A 20,373-nucleotide genomic window follows, 5' to 3' on the forward strand; every position below is an offset into this window, starting at 1 on the left:
AATATTTAATCTCTTGCTACTAAAAATGAAGCAATTTAAAAATAAGAGATTATCTGATTCATTGTATTAAAAAAAAAAAAAAGGAGATTAGTGCCATACAACCAGGTCATAACAGAGCTGGGGCTAAAGTCAAGGTCTCCTAGGTACCTTCCAGAATAACACACAAGGATACCTTTGCTCTCTCTTAAATGCTAAAATACAGACAGAAAATCTACTTGCCTAGTTAAATTAATCTTTAATTGGACATTTTCAATTATATCATCCGCCATCTTCAAATTGTCCGAGTCGGCAGGTGGAAAGGGGAGGATGGGATGGATACAGTGGTGTGCACTGTCTGGGGGATGGGAATGCTTGTAGCTCTGACTCTGGGGGAGTAAAGGCAATATATGGAACCTAAATGTTTGTACCCCCACAATATTCTGAAAGTAAAAAAAAAAACATTCTAAAAAATAAAATAAAATTTTTAATTAAATTTTTTTTTTTTTTTTGAGACAGAGTCTCGCTTTGTTGCCCAGGCTAGAGTGAGTGCCATGGCATCAGCCTAGCTCACAGCAACCTCAAACTCCTGGGCTCAAGCAATCCTCCTGCCTCAGCCTCCCGAGTAGCTGGGACTACAGGCATGCGCCACCATGCCCGGCTAATTTTTTCTATATATATTAGTTGGCCAATTAATTTGTTTCTATTTATAGTAGAGACGGGGTCTCGCTCTTGCTCAGGGTGGTTTCGAACTCCTGACCTTGAGCAATCCGCCCGCCTCAGCCTCCCAGAGTGCTAGGATTACAGGCGTGAGCTGCAGCGCCCGGCTAATTAAAAATTTTAATTCAAATTATCTTTAAAAGAAAAGCAGACTGAGATCACAATGCAGCCCAACAACAACAACAAAAATATTTTGCCTATTGGATTGAAAATCTCTTGCTTCCGACTATATGGCATTCTGGAAAAGGCAAAAACTATAGAGATGGTAAAAAGATGCAAGGTGGTCAGCGGTGGTGGAGAGGGAGGGATGAATAGGCAGAGAACAGGAGATTTTTAGGGCAGTGAAACTACTCTGTGTGATACTGTTGTGGTGAATGCACATCATTATACATTTGTCCAAACCCATAGAACGTACAGAACCAAGAATGAGCCTTAATGTACCGTGTTTCCCCAAAATAAGACCTACCCATAAAATAAGCCCTTGCAGGATTTCTAAGCATTTGCGCAATAGAAGCCCCACCCCGAAAATAAGACCCAGTGCTGGGCGTGGCTACGCAGCGCATCTGCACAACCCATGCATTTCATCGTGGAGCAGGAAAGAAGATGAGCAGCCCTTCTCATCTGCCCCATGACAGCTCTGTTGCTCAACATGAGAGATTGGGGCCAATAGTTCTAAAGGAAATAGAGTCGCAAGAAATTCAGGATGGAATTCGGGATTTGGAGAGTGATGATGATGTTCCAGAAGAAGATGACTTAACTATATTTGAATAAATGTAGGTTGTTGTACTGTACTTAAAAAAAAAAAATAACACATCCCCTGAAAACAAGCCCTAGGGTGTCTTCTTGAGGAAAACTAAATATAAGACCCTGTCTTATTTTCGGGGAAACGCGGTACGTTATGGCCTTTGGGGGATAATGATGTGTTAGTGCAGGTTCATCAGTTGTAGCAAATGCACCACTCTGGTGGGCGATGTTGACAACGGGGGAGGCTGTGTGTGGAGGGGAAGGAGGTAGATGGGAGCTCTCTGTACCTTCTGTTCAATTTTGCTATGAACATAAAACTACTCTTTAAAAAGTGTTTTTTTTTAAAAAAAAAAACTCACTAATATGCCAAATCAAATTTTTAAAAAAGGTACTTATTAACCCAAATAAAAATGAGAGGAATTAACCTAAGAAGGGCTGGCTAATGAAGTAAATTATAATATAAAAAGGAAAGATTCAAGATGATTGTAAGCAACAGGTATCACGGATTTGAGAGTTTGAAACAGTGGTGGAGATGGTGAACAGTTCACTAAGATACCTAAAGAAAAGTTCCAAAACAGGGAGATTAATAGGACTTCCTAATATGATGGCATCTAAAATACAGACATCTCAGCCACTCTATTTTAAATATATATATACTGAAATGACCAGAGGAATATAAAATATTGGGAGAAAATTCGTACCAGCATTGGAAGCTCAGATATAATGCTGTTCATGAGACAGAGCAGGGCCCCTCTGAGGGACCTGCTGAGCCCTCCAAACATGGAAATAAAGGAAAACCTTGGGTCCCTTTGGGGGAGTGATAGTAACGTGGGCTGGAAATCCACAAAGATGCCATCTCATTTTTGTCTTAACAATCTCTCTGTAAAGTAGGAATTTTACTTCTCCATTTTACAGGAGAAGAAACTGAGGCTCGGAGAGCATTGATAAGTTGCACAGGGTCATTCAGCTGCCGAATGATGAAGCCATTCTTCCCAAAGTGGCCTGATGCCATTAATGTCAGAAACCCAGGATTTCCCAGCCAGTTGAAAATAAAGGTGTTTAGAGCATCTATGATGCCTGCTGTTCTGTGCCAGAGTCTAGAAATCCTGTTTCCTACCTGTAAATTTTCTAATTACAGGCTTTATTGTACAGTGATTTTTATACCTTATCAATTCTACTTCAGTTGTTTATTTTTTTTTCTGTCTTGAGCAATTTTCACCGATTCACACAAATGAATGAAATTCAGGAGTCATGAATCTTGCCACTGCTGCTTTCCTCTAGTGAGCCTCTCGTTTTTAAACCTTGCTGATACTCTCTGCAAATATGCCTTTACAAACATATATTCTTTGACAGCTGTGAAGCAGGATTTTATAGATCTCTTCAACTTTAAAAAAGAAAATCTCACAGCTGGCAGACTCACTGCTGTTACTCAAAAGACATTTAGTTTTTGGTAGGTTTCTGTTTCCTATTATAAAATAATTTCTTGCCTGCTCCTTGGTGAAGGTTTAGGCAGCTCCCTGATTCGTATCCATTTTCATGTAACATAATATTTTTTCAACATGTCTATGATGTGTGAGTTCATAACCATTTTTATGTGACTGGGCTTCATTGAACATGTCTATGATGTTTCAGTGACTAGTCAACACACTAGAGGTATATTAGTAACTAAACAGGCAAAACTTCCTGCCTTCAGGGAGCTTACATTCTCGGGGCAGGCGGACAGATAATGAAAGTGAAACTCAGTAAATTATATGGTAGAGTAGAAAGTGATAAGTGCTGAGAAAGAAAAAAACAAAACAAGAAAAGGTCAACCAAAGTGTTAGGTTCGTCTATGTGGATGTTCTCTGGTCCCTAGTTCCCAGCATCAAGAATGAGCACTGGTACCAAGTCCAGTCGATGGCAGAGTGATCACAGACACAGAACAATTTTATAGTTTATCACATAAAAGAAAGAATGAAAGTAAAGAAGGAATCTATGCAAAGTGAAAATACATTCCAGAGAGAGTGGAATGGGCCAGTCTCCCCAAGAGCAGAAACACAGCAAAGGCTGAGCACAGCTGCCTTTTATAGGGCCACTAGTTTGTCCCGCCTTTCTCCTGGCAGGATTGGTTGTCATTTCCTGCTTTTGGGGGTGATCAACAGGTTGTGGTTACAGAACAGTTTCCCTTCCTGCCCATGGGGCTTCCCCAGAATCCTTCACAAAGCTCCACCCATGTTATGGTAATTAGATGGTAATGAGCTCTGGGTCAGTTAAAGGTTACTAGGAATGTTTACGATATATGTTCCCACTAGGGAACAGTTTCTAGCCACCATATGGTTCCTAGATACAATTCAGTTCCTGCTCTCCACTTCCTAACCACCTGTTTATCTTCCACCAGCCCTAATGAAAGTGGGTGAAAGTTTCAGTAGGGTAGCCAGGGAATATCTGACTTGGATGAGTAGAGGTCTGGAAAAAGGGGGGAATTTGAGATTTGAAACAGATTTGAGTTGATATGGTTACATTTCATCACACAACAGACCAATGGCAGCCAATGGTTGAAAATCTTGAACATTGAACTTAGTGTCCTAACGAGGATCAACCCACAACCTTAACCTTACCTGTTCCTGGTGTTAATAGAGCTCACCTGCCAGTAATTACCAAGAGACTGGTTCCATGGTAGCCCCATCAGTATGGGAAGGCTATTTTATCTGTGACTTGGATAGGCCCAATGAGCACATATTTTATAAAGCACAAAATTTATATTTTAGTATTTTCTGTTTAATTGTTTATCAACTGCCTCTATCAACTTGGCACCTTGGCAAGACTAGTAAAGACATAGCAAGCAGCTCTACGCTGTTGTTCCTTACAGAAAGATACTATCTCCAGCTCAATGAAGCACTGTTTCTATCACAAACACACAAAATGTCACCTTGTGGTATCAGAGTTTTCCTTGAAATGACATTAAACAAGATTTTATTTTTTTACATGTTTTAGCTGCTAATACTGAAATAGAGATGATTGGGATGTTCATTGTAGACTTTATTTTTCTAAGGCATTTAAAAGCATAGAGCTTTTAAAAAAATTATTCAATTTTCCAAATTGCATCCTGCATTTATAAAATCCCTCCAGGATGTGAAGATTGAGTTTTAAACCTCCCTTTACAATACTTAAAATCTAAAACAAATAAATCAAAACAGCACATAAGAATTTCCTATGTCACTATAATTTACAAAGATAGATACTGCACTTTTCCCCCTGAATGTGTACAGAATGGGAATTATTAATACATTCAAAACTCTCCATCTTCAATTCCTCGACCATGGACTTAGGAACATATTGACAAAGTTCATCTTTTTTACAACATCTTAAGGCAAATTGCCCCTATTTGGATGGCCTGGAGTAACCAGAAAATTAACTCTTTGTGTTTCCTTGTCACATAGCTCTCTTTCTCCTCTTTGCCCCCTGCTCAAGAACCATCTTTACCCGGGTCTCGTAAACAAGTTTTTGTTTTCGTTTTTACGGAGAAAAGGATATTGAGAATAGCATCCAACCTTGCATAAGAAGTTAATATTAAATTCAATATTCCTCCAACCACTGCTAAGAACAGTAACTACACTTGATCTTAGCCAAAAGGCCAAGAAGCGATAATAAGTGATTTGGATCTTATGAAATGTCAAAGGTCATTTGCTTTATGAAAGGAAGAATAACAGTAAATAGTAGTACAATTTAGTGGATGTCTGTATACTCACATACTATTACAATTTTAAAAATTTCATGTGATGAAAGGCCTTGCTCGAAGGGACATTATTCCTATGGACACCAATATTTGGAAGTCTTTGAAATGCCATCATGAATCACTATGGTCAGCAAGGCAGAGAGAAGGAACTTACATGGAGAAAAAAGATGAGAGAGAAAAGGAACAAATTTTATTTGCACATTTGAGGCCACTAGTGGGATATGGCAAGAACACAGGTGAAGCCTAGATAAGAAGGTCAATGTCTTAATAAAGATTGAGCTATGCACATGTCACTCCTAGTAACCCAGTGACAGGGTTACCTTGGCAATTTAATGATATTATAATTAAACACAGACATGTAGATGATTGATAGATATAAAAATATTTGCATACAATGAAGTTAAAACAGCACTCTATGATGAAGTACCATAATATTTGGCATTCCCCTCTTAGGTAATAGACTATGGATAACTTTGCCTGGTGGAGAATAAAGTTTATTTTCTGATGTGGAAAATTTTGTAAAATTGTTATGGCTACTGTTGGTGCCATGCTTTTCCTTTCATCTTGCTGTCTCCAAGGAGGAATAGCAAAATGGAATTTTATTTCTATTATTATAAGCTAACATATATAGAGAGAGCCTGCTGGTAGATGCCATCATTTGCATTATTTCATTTTATTCTCACAACACCCTTGTGAGGTAGGAATTATTATTCCTTTCCTCCACCTTATGAATGAGGAAATAGCTGAGACTTGATAAATAATTCACTCCAAGAAAGTGTTACAGCTTCCGATTTGAACTAAAGTCTAACTACTCTAAGCCTTATGTTTCTTTTCAGCAGCACATACTGACCATTTTTTACTCATTTAACTGGCATTTATTAAATTAGGTGTTGTAGAGAAAGTGATACAGTCACAGTTAATTGCATGGGCTTTAGAGTTGGACAGTAATTCTAGCTTTGTCATTTAGAAGCTTTTTAGCCTCAGAGAAGTTATTTATCTTCTCTAAGCATTAACTGCCTCATCTATGAAATTAGGATTAAAACATACTGCCTATTTCAGAGGATTGGTTTGATAATTAAAGAAGATACTGCATACTAAATACTCAGCCTGGCACCTAAGTCATAGTAAACATGCATTCAATGGTAGCTGTTCTAATTGCGATAAATATACCATGGCCTCTGCCCTCAAGAACCATTGGTTTAAGGAGGCAAGATTAGATAAGTACCAAGTGACTGTAATACAAAATTGAAAATGACATTTCGAGAGTTGAAAGGAAAAAGTGATAAATTCAGTCTAGTGAGATCATGGGCGTCATCGTGGAGGGGGACGTATTTTATTAGGGCCTGGAGAAATTGACTTGTGTAGACTCAGTGGCAGGGTGTCCCAAGGAGATGCATGAGCAAAACTAAAGGCAAGGAAGTACAAAGCTTGGCTGATAAACAAAGAGAACTGGGGCCGACCCAGGCATATGTTCTATATAGAAGTTCAGTGGAAAACGAGACTAGGAAATATATCGAAGTCTCAAATGCACAGTTAAGGAATCTGTTCTTTAATTGGAGGATAATATAGAACTTCTAAAGATTTTTAAGGGAAGAGTTACAGCTATGTGCTTGAACTCTTAAGCAACGTGTAGATGTAAAATGTAGCAATAATTGAAAGGAAAAAAAATACAATAATCAGGCCAGGCCAATTAAGGAAACTGTATGGAAGTCAAAATGAGTGGGGGGAGGGTAATGAAGAGAGAGGAGCTATCTCTGAGCGTGAGAAACACATGAAATGGTCAGGAGTTGGAAAACTGGACATAGTGGACAAGGAGAGGAAATGATTTTTTTAAAAAAGACTGAAATTTCAACAAGTCTGAGTTGAGAGGACAGATTTCAGATTTGTTAAGCATCTTTTCCTCATTTATTTTCAGCTGATTATTCATCACCAAGTATTTACTGAACACTTTCCAGACTAGGCACTGTGCTGGGTTTCTGAGGATGAAGGAAACATAACAAAGCTTGCACAGCATGCTGGGGGGGTGGGGTGTACACGTGTCAACAAATCAAGACAATATGTTGCATTAAGGGTGTAGAATAGAAACATACAAAAATCATTATGTGTATCCATCAGGATTTCACTATAATCATTTCTACTGTTTATCACAGAGAAAATGTAGAAAAATAAAAAAATAAAATAAAAATAGAATAATAAAATGTAACATAAGTAGTTGGCTACTCAGAAGATGAGGAGTGGTAAAGTGGAAGGTTGGACAGTGAGGGAACCCAGAAGGTATCCACTGCAGATAGCCTCCACCACCCCAAGATGAGAGAAACGAGGAAGGGAGGTGGTTGTTGTGGGTTCAATGGTGGCCCCTAAAAACAAATGTCCATATCCTAATACTTTGACCCAGTGACTACCCCCTTATTTGAAAAAAGGGTCTTTGCTGGCATAATTAAACAGTAATTAAGCCTTAAGTAATTAAGGCTTTTGAGATGAGATCATCCTAGATTACTCAAGTGGACCCCAGATCCAATGACAATTGTCCTTATAAGAGATGAAAGAGAAGGAACAAAAAGAGAAGGGAAAGCCATATGATGATGGAGGCAGAGATTGGAGCAATGCTTCCATAATCCTAGGAACGCCTGGGGCAGCCAGAAGTGAAGGAGGCAGAGAAGGATTGTCCCCTAGAGCTGTCAGAGGGAGTGCAGCCCTGCTGACACCCTGGTTTCATACTTCTGGCCTCCAGAACTGGAAAGGAATCAATTTCTGTTGTTTTAAGCCACCAAGTTTGCTGTAATCAGTTACAGCAGCCCTTGTAAACTAACACAGTGGTGTTACCAGAACTGGAGTTTCCCGCATGAGCTGGAACCAAGGCAAGCGTGTCCAGTGGGAGCGGAAATTTCAGAGGACTCAGAGTCACTGCCAGAAAACCCACTCAATGCAAGGAGGGAGGGCAGGATGCCGGCTTCTGCTCTCCCACCCCCAATTCCTGCCAGGACTTTAGGTCGGCTGATATGGGAGCGTGGAGAAGTCAGTTCCCACCATACACAGCAAACCAGGAAGATGTCTGAGGGCCACAGGCTCAGAGTCAGCATATTATGGGAGCACCCTGGATAATTAAAGCTTGGCATATCAGGGGATTTTCACAGAGAAGGTAACTTTTAAGAGTAGTCTAGATGGATGAGTAGAAATTCATGAAGCAGTGGAGGAAAGGCATTCGATGGTTGGGAAAAACATGTGCAGAGTCAAGTTCAAAACCCTGTGTCATCCTCCTTTCTTTCACTTTTGTGCTTTGGGTCTCCCATCTGGAAAACAAACTGGACAGGGTCCAATCACTAGGAGCAGGTGCCCAGTCTCCTTCCAGGTAGCAGGCCAGGTGATTGGCTTCGGGTCTACTCTGGAGATTTATCCATTTTATCCGCAGAATAAAGAAGGAGCAGGAACTGCCACTGGGTACCTCTGGCTTCAGTTGCACTCTCCAAATCAGTGTTACAGAGAGGGCCGTGTTCAAGGTGGTGCTAGCACTGTGTTAGCTAATTGCCAACCATAATACAGCTGTACTATGCTTCCGATTTGTTTCTCACCTTGGGTGTAGAAATATCGTATAGCTTATGTATAAGGAACTCCAATAGAGGTGAAGCAAGGAGTAAGAATTTCAATCCTCTCCTCTATTCCCCAAAATAGATGTTACTTTTTAGTTCATTTGGCATAATCATATGTAAATGCCCATGACACAGCTGAAGCATGTTTCTGAAATTCAGAGGAAATATTGGACCAGGAGACAGAAGTTTGGACGTCATCAGATAGTAATTTAAAACATGGGATTGGATGAGCTCATCTAGGCTGATGGTAGATGAGCACAGGGCACAGTCCTCTAGGGGACCCTCCAGTGAGAGGCACATTGTCATTGCTCCTGGGACATTCTGCTGCCATTCACTGCTCATCAGTCACCTGCCACTGTGTGGACTCTTTCACTTTACCTTAGACCTGAGCCAAAGTTATCAACAGCAGCTTAATTTTAAAACACAAGAGAACCCTTTATTGCAATGCCTATTCTACAAAGCATTGGAATGGATCAGTTAGAAAATGACATGGCAAAGCCTTCGCAGCTAGGAAACTTTTCTTTAATCCACCATTTCTACCTGAATTTCAACCATAGAGATGAAAGGAAACAGTGCTGTTATTTCATTTGAATTACATACTTCCTACAAATATAACTCAATCTTTAAAGGTTCTGGGTTGTTTTTTTATTTCTTGCATATTTTATCCTTCAAATCCTTGCTCAAACAAAAATATAGTGATATTTTCCTATTTTAGCTCCCTTCTTAAGTGACCTTGAACGGCTCGAGAAGATCTCACAGTAAAGTTTCTTTTCTTGGGGTGTGGGTAAAAGGAAGAAAATGCTGGCTTGTCAACTCAACAGCATTGGGTGGTTACAAATGAATGCAGTCCTTCTCGAAGGACAAGGCTGTATCCAGGCAGAGGCTGCGTGCAGGGCTGCAGCATTGCTCACCAATGAGAGATGCACTGCAGATAAAATGCAAATCAGCCTGTCTTCTGGGCAGCAAGCCCGTTCAAGGAAGAGACCGGCTCCTTCCTGGAAGCTCACCATCCTCCTTGTCCGCACTCCCCGGATGCCTGCCATTTTTTTTAAGAACACATCAAATAAAGAACTGGTCTCAGTGATGGAGAGCTGTCCGAGAGGGAGGACTCTGAGCTTTCAAAGCAGTTATCAAATTCCATTTTCCATGTGAAGTGAATGAGGAAAACTCCAATTCTTCCACCATATTTGCCTTCTTAGAATTCTGCTGCGGGTTCCTCCTGGCGGTATGAACACAGCCCTCCCTGACTCAGTATCAAAGCCCCCCACAGACCACCTTGTTTCCTGCCTTACTGACTCTAACCAATGCAGCGTGGTCAGGGATCAGCCCTGGTTGTAAGAATTGACTGACCAGAGCTGCAGAGGAGATTATGTAGACTTGCAACCTACTGCTGGATCTTTTTTAAGAATTCATATCACTGGAATCATTTATATCCTGTGCACACTCAATCCTCATTCTCGACCTTAATATCATGTATGCCCTGAGACAAGGAGCCCAGGGCCCTGACTGTTGAGACAATCTTACATTCATTCCTAGCACGTGCGGCTTTCTAACCCATTCTTATAGTCTCTACCCTATTCCCCATAGCCACATTCATTCATCGCTTCCCCTAAGTTATTCCCCATCCTGAGCGCTGAGCTTTCTTTTTTCCTGGACACCTTGCCATCAAACTGAGCTACCCCAAACTCACATCCACCCTGAAATGCTTACACTTTGGGCAGATACACATAATTTCCCAGGTGATCAGACCCCTACAATAAGAACCGCCACTATGCAAAACGATCATTAGTGATGACGAAATGGAAATAGCACAGGTTTAAGAGCAAGACTCAGTTGATATTTTGGGACTGGCTGAAAATAAGGATATTTTCTCTTTATTATCTGGGGATAGTTTGGTTCTCTCTGCCGACAAGAGAGAGAAAAATTGCAGAGTCCCGAGGGACAGGGAAGCTAAAATGTTTCCCTGTCCTTTGATTCCCTTGTAAATGTAATGTCAAACATTATCCAAATCATTTCCAGCTCTTCTCCCGCCTTCTACATGAAGTAAAGATCTAGACATTTCCCCAAGGTCCCAAGCCCCATCACCATGAGCTCAGCTTGCTGCGTGACGGGGCAGACAGCAGGGAAGCCACCGCAGCCGCACAATTGTGCCAGCCTGCCCTGGCCTCCATTCCAGGGGGCGAGAGGGCAGGGGAGGAGGTGGGAGCCAAAGCTTCTGATCCCTCCCATTATAATCTCATCCAAGAATTATGTCTTCTCAATATTTCTTTATAAACCTTTTTTATTGTGAAATGTAAGATACGATCTGTACACAGAAAAATGCATAAAATATAAATGTACATTTTAATAGATTATTGTAAAGTAAACATTCCTAAAACCACCTCCAAGGACAAACAGAGAACACTGCTTACACCCTGAAAGCACTCAACACAGTTCATCATCAAAACTCTCGTCTGTGGCCTGGTGTGACCCTGGCCTGACTTTGATGGGTAAACATCTCCTTGTTTTTCATAATAGTTTTAATATTTATGGATAAATATCTAAATATAGTTTGGCACTGCCTATTTTTTTTCCTTTTATGTAAACAGAATTATACAGTCTATATTTTTGGTCTGGCTTCTTTTGTTCATTATTATATTTTTGGGATTTTTTTCCATGTTCTTGTGCAATGAGTGGTTAGCAGATATTCATGTGTTTTCATTAGTGTATAGCACTTCCTTCTATAAAATATTAAAGCATACCCATTCCTGTTGATAAACATTTGTTGTTGTTGGTTTGCCAGTTTGGGTCATTATGAACAACACTGCTGAGAATATTCTATACATATTCTCAGTTCACCCTAAATATTAATAGACACATAAAAAATGAGTAATTCTAAATTCAAAGCTAAAAGTGACTTTGAAAAGGGAATGTTCAGAGCTCGTATGTTCATTTCTCTTATTGCAAATGTGTAGAAGATCCTAAAGGGGTATGTGAACATCCTTATTGTGTCACTAGTCTGTTTGTCTCATCTGCCTTCTATGAGCTGGAAAAGATCTTTTCATGACAGCGCCAGAGGAATTTGGGGTCCTAAACGCCTTTTGTCCTCACTCATGGGTCCTGGAACTGTTGTGCCACCACTCGCCAGCAATAAGACCTTAGAAAGCGACTTGACCTCACTCAGCTTCCGTGTCCTTTCATGCCAAGTTCAAAAGGAAATAAATTGTTGTTAGTAAGCATCAAGTATATAATAATATGCACAAGGCATTTAGCCATCCATGTAGTTAACTATCTTCTTTACCTCAATAACTTTGTGAAATAAGTATCCACACTTTCTACCTTACTATTTCTATCTCCCAGAGTTGTTTTGGAGAATGAATGAAATGATACATGCAAAGGGCTTAGCAAAGAGCAGAAACCCAATACATGTTCATTAAAATTGATCTTGCCTCATCACAGTCTGTGCATGTTTTTTTTTTTAACATTTCCAGATATGAAGTGCATTTTATGTATATCTGGTCAAATCGGTGCACCTGATTTTGTCGTCATATTTATTTATGTCTGATCCCTTTCTTTCGATTCCTTTCCATTTAAAGTGAGAACAAGAAAACAATAGGAAGTACAATTAACATAGAATCTAAACAGAGTTACTACTCAGACTTAGTAACTTTCTTTAAAATGCCTTCAGTCCCCTGTTTAAAAGACAGTGAAAGACTGAAATCCAGATTTTTAAAACAGCTCTTATTTTTAATGCACCCCATGTCCCTGTACTGCTCAGAGCTAGTGGGTGCCTTGGATCTTCATTTAGGTTACTAAGAAAAATAAAGAAAAAGATGTTAGGATTTTTGTGGCTTCCTTTAAGATCAATTCTTTCTTCCTGTTGCAGGCTTGGGGTTTTAGCACGTTATTTTTTTTTTACTTTGATAAGAAAGTAAGGAAGATGCTGCTGCAACCCTAGTTTACAGGGCTCTTCTTGCTGCAGGATGGAGGAGGAGGTGCTTAGTCGCTTTGATTCCACCCCTTTGAACAGCAGAGGATGGCCACAGAAGAGAATGAGAGAAAGAATTGAAGAACAGCTTTTGTGCCCCCACCCAGCCCTGCTATTCCCCAGCGACTCCTCCTCTCCATCCATCTTTTGATGGCCCAGGAGATAATGCCTCTTGCTAACAAAAGGAAGCCTCCTTGGGCATCATGGCTGGTGACTCAGAGGAAAAAGAAGTATGTGAGGGCCACTGGGCAAGGGAAGTATTTATTGAGTGCAAACAGTGTGTAACACATTGTATAAAGTAGGTGACCAGCAAGCATGGTCCAACTGTCAAGGCATGGAGCCATTGGATGGATTTCACCTTTGCTAGCCAGCATTGTAGAGAATGCATAATCATCATTTCAAAAAGGAAGATTAAGAGCATCTATCCTCCAGTCACCTGTCCTCCCTCTGGCACTACAGTTTCCTAAATCTGATTTTCTTTGCTTTTTTATTTATTTATTTTGCAGTGCAAATTTGGTGCCTTAAAGCCAATCCCTTGGGCAGCTGTGTCAGAATCAGTAGCTCATGTCTGTCTGAAAGACTGATTCCTGTGGGTTCTTCAATATCATGTGATGGGAAGTGAGAGCCTGCGTTTTAGAGACAGGAGCCAGGAGGGGCGGGGAGGGGGGGGTGTGGTGTTCCAGAAGCTGAGGGGGGAAAAAGCAAGTCAGCAGAATCAAACACTGAGTTACAGCCATTTGCACCTGGCTGTGTACCAAGCCAGTCCTCGATTCATCGATGCAACTCCACTTCCCGGCCCTGGAATTAGATGCAATACAGTGTAATCCCTGGCAAAGGACTTGTCTGGAGTTGAGTGAATGGTATGGTTTATGTAATCTGTTTTATTTCCTTCTGGCTGCATTGTGATTAAGTTAGTAGAGCTTAAAACTGGCTAGAGAATTTTACTCAATTCTCAAAAATTCAATAAGGAAATTATATCTGAGCTTTAAAAGGAAGTTAACTGTGATGCCATCAAAATTTGTTTCCTAAATTGAAGTTTCAAAAATAGTATAACATAAAGCTGCCTTCATTTTATCAATATACAATGCATCTTTTTTGAAATTCTCTATAGGCTCAAGAACCAAAATGTACCTACTTCAAGGGGGAAAGACAATACCCAAGATAAAATTACCGCTGGAACATAGCCAAGCAATTTTAAAGACTTAGATGCTATAGCATCTTAGTCTTAAACTAAGTCTTCCATGTTGTCAGACACTAAGCAATTTCAGCACTGAAGCTGAGTCCAGAAGCCAAAATGTATCATTGTTTTCCAAGAGCCAAGACTTGGGTGAGTTATAACCTATGTGAGGGTGAAAAACAACGTCCTTAATAACAGCTCCAATTGCTTAAGAACTTATTATTTGCCAAATAATGTATCTACCAGGAGATTTACATTCCTAACACTCAAGCCTCTCTACAAGTTTTCAGGATACATATTATTACACCCATTTTACAGATGAGCAAAGTGAGGTCCAAAGAGGTTAAATAACTTAGTTGAGATCACACAAAGGATAAGTGACAAAAATGGCAGTGAAACCAAATTCTGCCTCAGTCCAAATCCTATTTTATGTATGCTATTTGTGCTACTTACACTTCTCTTTCTCTGGAGGAGAACTCATCCATTCATTCCTTCATTCAGAAGTTACTGAATGCACAATGTGTATCAGACATGGTTCTAGATGCCAGGATTATAGCAATGAATAAAACAAAGTCCTTACTCACATGGAGCTCACATTCTAGGATTCATCATTCTACAAAGAAATGTAAAGTAGGGTAGGGAACAGGACTAATGGATTCTAAATAAGGAGGTCAGGAAAAGCCTCCCTACGGATGTATCATTGAGCTGGTACCTGGATAAGGAGAGAGAAAGACAGGTGGGTATCTGAGAGAAGAGCTTAAATCTTTTTCACATCAAAGGACTTTATCAATAAAGTGAAAATACAATATATAGACTGGGAGAAAATATTTGCAAATCATATGGCTGATAAGGGCCTAGTGTCCATAACATATAAGGAATTCGTACAACTTCACAAGAAAAAGACATGCAACTGAGTTTTAGAAATGGATAAAGGACTTGAATAGACATTTCTCCAAATGGCCAACAAGCACATGAACAGATGATCAACATAATGACTCATGAGGGAAATACAAATGAAAACCACAATAAGGTACCACTTCACATCCATTAGGATGGCTATAATAAAATAAATGGAAAATAACAAGTGTTGGCCAGGATGTGGAAAAATTGAAGCCCTCATATATTGTTGGTGAGAATGGAAAATGGTTCATCAACTGTGGAAAACAGTTCAGTGGTTCCTGAAAAAAAAAGTGAACATAGAATTATCATCTGACCCCCAAATTCTACTAAAAATATACCCCCAATAACTAAAAATAAGTACACATACTCCCATATTCATAGCACCGCTATTCACAGTAGCCAACAGGCGGAAACAGCCCAGACGTCCACGACCCATTAATGGAGAAACAAAGTGTGGTATTTACATGCAATGGAATGTTATTCACTCATAAAAAGGAATGAAGCACTGATACCTGCTACAATGTGGATAAACCCCCAAAACATTATGCTAAATGAAAGAAGCCAAACATATAATAATAAATAAATGATCCCATTTATATTAAATATCAGTAATAGATAAATGCATAGAGACAAAATGCAGATTGGCACTTGTCAGGCATTGAGAGGGGGAAGAGAGAAACTGATCAATGGGTAAAAAGAGAAAATGTTTTAGTATTAGAAGTGGTGGCTGCATTACGAATATACTGTTATAAATGCCACTGGATTGTCCACTTTAAAATTGTGAATTTTCACACATAATGGGTAAGGTGCACACCGTCTGGGGGATGGACACGCTTGAAGAAGCTCTGACTTGGGTGGGGCAAGGGCAACATACATAACCTAAACATTTGTACCCCCATAATATGCTAAAATAGAAAATAAAAAAAATTAAATGGCAAATTTTATTTTGTTTGAGTTTCACCTGTATATATTATTAGAATGTACATGTTTTTAAATCTCGCAAAAGTCAGACTCCAGAACCCACACTCTTTAAAGCTGTGTTGGCATTGGCTGGCATGTTGTAGGCGTGGCTTTTCAAGAGCAGGTCTTAGCACGCTGTTGGCTTCTCCCAGCTGTCCCCAGAACCTGGTTGCTGGCTTCCTAATCAAGGCAGGAAGGCTTCTGATGTGCATGGAATATTTTAAATATTAAAGGACCAATAAGCTAAGATATTCAACTAAAGTGAATTAGCGTTGATGGATGCTAGTGAAATACGTCTCTCACAACGGAAGCTTAGAGCTTCAAACTTAAAGAGATTGAGAACTGATAAACAATTAAATCCACTCAGTAAACAGTCACCACCCTGCTGTTAACTTTTATTTGGTCCTTGTTTCCCACCAATTCCTCTTCTCTTTCTGCTGTAAAACCATGACATTTGAGTTTGTGGCTGCCTTTTCAAACCAGGGTGAATGAGACGGTCTATAGCAGGTGTCCTCAAACTACAGCCTGCGGGCCACATGTGGATGTTTTTGCCCATTTGTATTTTACTTCAAAATGAGATATGTACAGTGTGCATAGGAATTTGTTCATAGTTTTTTTTAAACAATAGTCCAGCCTTCCAATGGTCTGAAGGACAGTGAACTGGTCCCCTGTTTAAAAAGTTTGAGGACCCCTGGTCTATAGAAACTACCTTGTTGACTAGTTTGAAAATGCAACCTAGTTCACGTGTCTCCAACATCATACCTGCACCAAAGGGGACTGATCATATGTCAAACAGGTTAAAAAATATCATCTATTCATCATCAGAATCTTGGCAAAAGTAAAGGTAAAAGGAAACACAGCAATGTGAAAGATCTTTGTAAAGCATAAAGGTATCTGCCAGAATAGAGTTTAAAAAAAAAACAACAGTAATGTTTGTAAAGCCTGACTCTGAAACTAACCAAGCATTTTCAACATTCTCAGAGTAGATGCTTATATATTTTTTTCCTGCTTGGAATTCTCCATTTCAGACTCTTCAGTTATAGCTAAGCCATCTCCTTCGCTGTCACAAGCATGCTAGCGAGTCTTGGAAATGGCCCTGCCGCCGAATAGGAATTATTTCCAGGTATCTCTCTAGAGCTGTCTACACCACCACCCCACCCCAGGCTCCTACAAGCTCCCACCACCACCCCCAACACACAATAATCTCCTTCTAGTCTTCTGTGCTCAGAGTAGAGGTCATCCCTTTAGGAGAAAAAAATGACCTGACAAAAAAAATAGCACAAAAGAGACTATTTCCCTAAAAGCCCATCCCACCAGCCTCCCTCACTTCCTTAAGATTCTACCCATGTGTTAAGAGCTGTACTTACCCTTCCAGCTTCCGTGAAGCCTTTCTTGATGGTTCTGACCTATATTAACCTCTCCTCTCCTTGAACCCTGGCAGTAGTTACAGTCTATGTTCCACGTCTCCACTGACAGTAAAACTTCTCCACCCACTTTCTTCTGTGCACTACTGTTCTTGAGTGATTCTTCGTCTGCAAAATCTTTGCCTGTAAAATCCCTGCCTTGCAGAAGACTGTCAAAATTGAAAATAATAAAGTGCTTTAAAAATAAATAACATAGCATCTGCTACACAAAAAGCGTGAAATAAATGACTCCTCTTCCCTCTGTCTCTCTTTTGTATCTCCAGCGACCAGCACAGCTCTTGGAAACATAGCAAATGTGTCAATGAACAGGATAAATACATATTAATGGATTCCACCCATCTCTTATGCCACTCTTTTCCTTCCCTTTGGAATTCTAGAATTTTTCAAAGCTATGGTGGAAGAACTCCGTGCTCTGTAAGCTTGCCATTAATTTCCTCTCCACTCTTGTCCTGCCTAATTACAGCAGGCCTCTTTAGACCCATCTCCAGTCACTTGCTGACTCAAAGGCGTGTTTGTTTGTGGTTTTCATTTAAATTTCTACTTTACAGGCTAATTGCTGATGATGTTTTTAAAGTAAACAGTTCAGGAAGGCTGCCAATGTGTGTACTATGAATTCATCACTGGTGAAAGCCCTTATTCTGCCAAGCATGTGCAGAATGTATAAAATATTCAGAATGGAAGGCACTCGTGTAGCAGAAAATATCCCAACAGATCTGCAGCTCAGCAGAGAACAGCGGGCAGTGATTCGAGCCCAGAAGAGTGTATCACGCAAGCCTAGTATTTCTATTTATGGTAAAAGAGGAGAAGAAACTCTTGGCTGTTCTTGGAGTGTGACCTGAAATCTAGGAAGTCTAAGGAGTCCGGTGAGTGGATGTGAGTGTCTTGCTCACTAATACCGCATGAATACTAAAAACATGTGGCACCTGCTGTGTCTTACACACCTGATAGCTCAGTTCTCAGAGACAAGGAAGTCATTGTCCCCATTCCACCTTTTAATACACTCTGAGCCACTCATGACAACCAGCCATCCTAAAGTCTACGCGTGTGTGGCCAAGCCATAGAGATCGTAAGCTCTACATACCAGAAGATTCTACTAGTGGGCTCTCTCTGTAAGTCCATTCTCCCCAGGAATGCAGCATTGACTACCGACACACTGGCTCTTTTATGTACTCAGAGCCATTCTAAAGGTTATACATAAGTGAGCAGTAAAGGTGTTGACAATCCCACTGCATAAAATCTACCAATATCATTCATTAAGCCCCTGTTGCATTGTGATTTCTGCAGGGCTAGAAAGCCTTCCTGTCTTCCACATCGCTCTTCCTTCCTGCCTGAAACTCCTGAAAGCCACTCATGAAAGTTTTATGCCTGAAAGTTGTATTCTTTAATTAGAAATAAGGATCATTTTCAAATGCACTTGAGACAGGTGACCTAGTAACTTACATTTACACCAGAAAGAAAAAAAAATAAAGTTCCCCTACCCCCACTGTGCAATGGAGAAGCTGCAATGAAAGGCAACATGCATTGATTTCCTCATCTATTAGTCAAAGAGTGCTCATTAACCATGCTAGAGCATCGCTCAGAGCTGCAACAGAAAATGTCTGGACAAGGGCAAAGAGGCTTCTAGAAACAACCATTTCTATTCTAAGTGTTTTGGATTCCACTCATTTGACTCTTTACATTATAGGAGGCACAGGAAAACAAACGAACAGAACTGACTTTAAATATTTCTGGCTCAAAGTAAAAATGGAACCAACACATTTAATTCTCCCTGCCTCTTGAATCCCATTAATATGATAAAAGGAATGTAAAAAGGTATCAAAATCGATATACACCTATGTCTAAAATCAGGGGAAAAAATGCCATTTACATGTGCAAAATTTCAAGGAATGTGTTCAAGAAACAGTGCTGGCAAGACCAAGGTCAGGGGTCACCTGACCAGTGCCTGGGTCCCTGCATGAAAGGAAGATCCCCATTTGTGAGAGAAGCAGGGGGCCCTAGTGGACCCCACTAACTGTCAAGGTTGGACCAGGGGCAATCAGTGCAGATTAAATCGTGGTCCCACCACTGTCCCTGGAAAGCACCTCAGTGCTGACACCCAGGACACTGTGCACTGCTGTCCTTTCTCAGCTTTCATTCGGCACAGGCAGGGGCCAAGCCTGGGCATGGGAGGCAATGAGCGACTAAGCCAGTGACAAAACTCAGCTGAGTTGCAGGTGGAGAACAATAAAGACCAAAATCCATCACTTCCCTCTATGCCAGCGGTAACCACTTAGATTATACAATGAAAAGAAAAAAAGACCTCATTTTTAATAACAATGCAAATTCTGGCATATTCCAGATGTAAAGGTAGGAAACCAAGCCTTAAAATGAAAAAAATAGTTTATTAAAAATATAAAATGATTTATAAAAATCATTAGAAGAAAATAGAAGTGTTTATATATCATTTATATATTATAATGTTCTTCCAAAATGACTTTAATACAATCATTGTAAAGATACTCAAAGATGTAGCTAAAGAATGTCAATGACGGTACTTTTTAAAATTGCAAAAGAATTAGAAATAATCTATTAATAAATGTTCAACTTCAGGGACTGATAAAAATCAAATCATTATATGTAGTCATTAAAAAGGATGTAATAAAAATATGCTAAATAGAAAATGTATTTTATGAGAAAACAGCATGTTTAAAAATTGTATCCACATTGTGGTTTAATTATTTTAAATATGCATTCATCCATTCAATCACTTATTTATAGCCTCATGGAGCTTACATTTTAAAAGAAATTCATATATCTGGCTATATATCTATTTAGAGGACTACATATCAAAATGTTAGCAGCAATTATCTCAAGCTGAAAGGATGTTTACGTTTCCTTTTTTAGGTTAAATATATAAAAGTAAAAGGCTTATTCTGAATGACACTTAAGAAATAATAATGACATAGTTCAATTCAGTCAAATTACCAGTTACTAAATAGATTTCCAAACACTAGTGTTTGAATCTAAATATTTGCTTTGAAATAAGCTTCCATATATACAACTAATTTAATAGGTTGTTTTGCTTAATTATTCTAATTGAATTAATAGTATGATTAAAAATTTTCCTTATATAAATGAGTGTGAATAAATGGAAGGAGAACCTGAAAAATGCCAAAATAAATCCTTGTTGAAGAATCACTATCTTCTCCCAGGAATGGCTATCC

At 39.6% G+C, this 20,373-nt stretch overlaps 1 pseudogene; it reads right to left on the reverse strand.

Annotated features, from left to right (window-relative positions):
- Positions 1 to 4,944: 4,944 nt before the first annotated feature.
- Positions 4,945 to 5,065, reverse strand: LOC142864278 (uncharacterized; annotated as a pseudogene).
- Positions 5,066 to 20,373: the final 15,308 nt, after the last annotated feature.

The sequence above is a fragment of the Microcebus murinus genome, chromosome 24 (genome assembly GCF_040939455.1).
Source record: "Microcebus murinus isolate Inina chromosome 24, M.murinus_Inina_mat1.0, whole genome shotgun sequence".
Lineage (NCBI taxonomy): Eukaryota > Metazoa > Chordata > Mammalia > Primates > Cheirogaleidae > Microcebus > Microcebus murinus.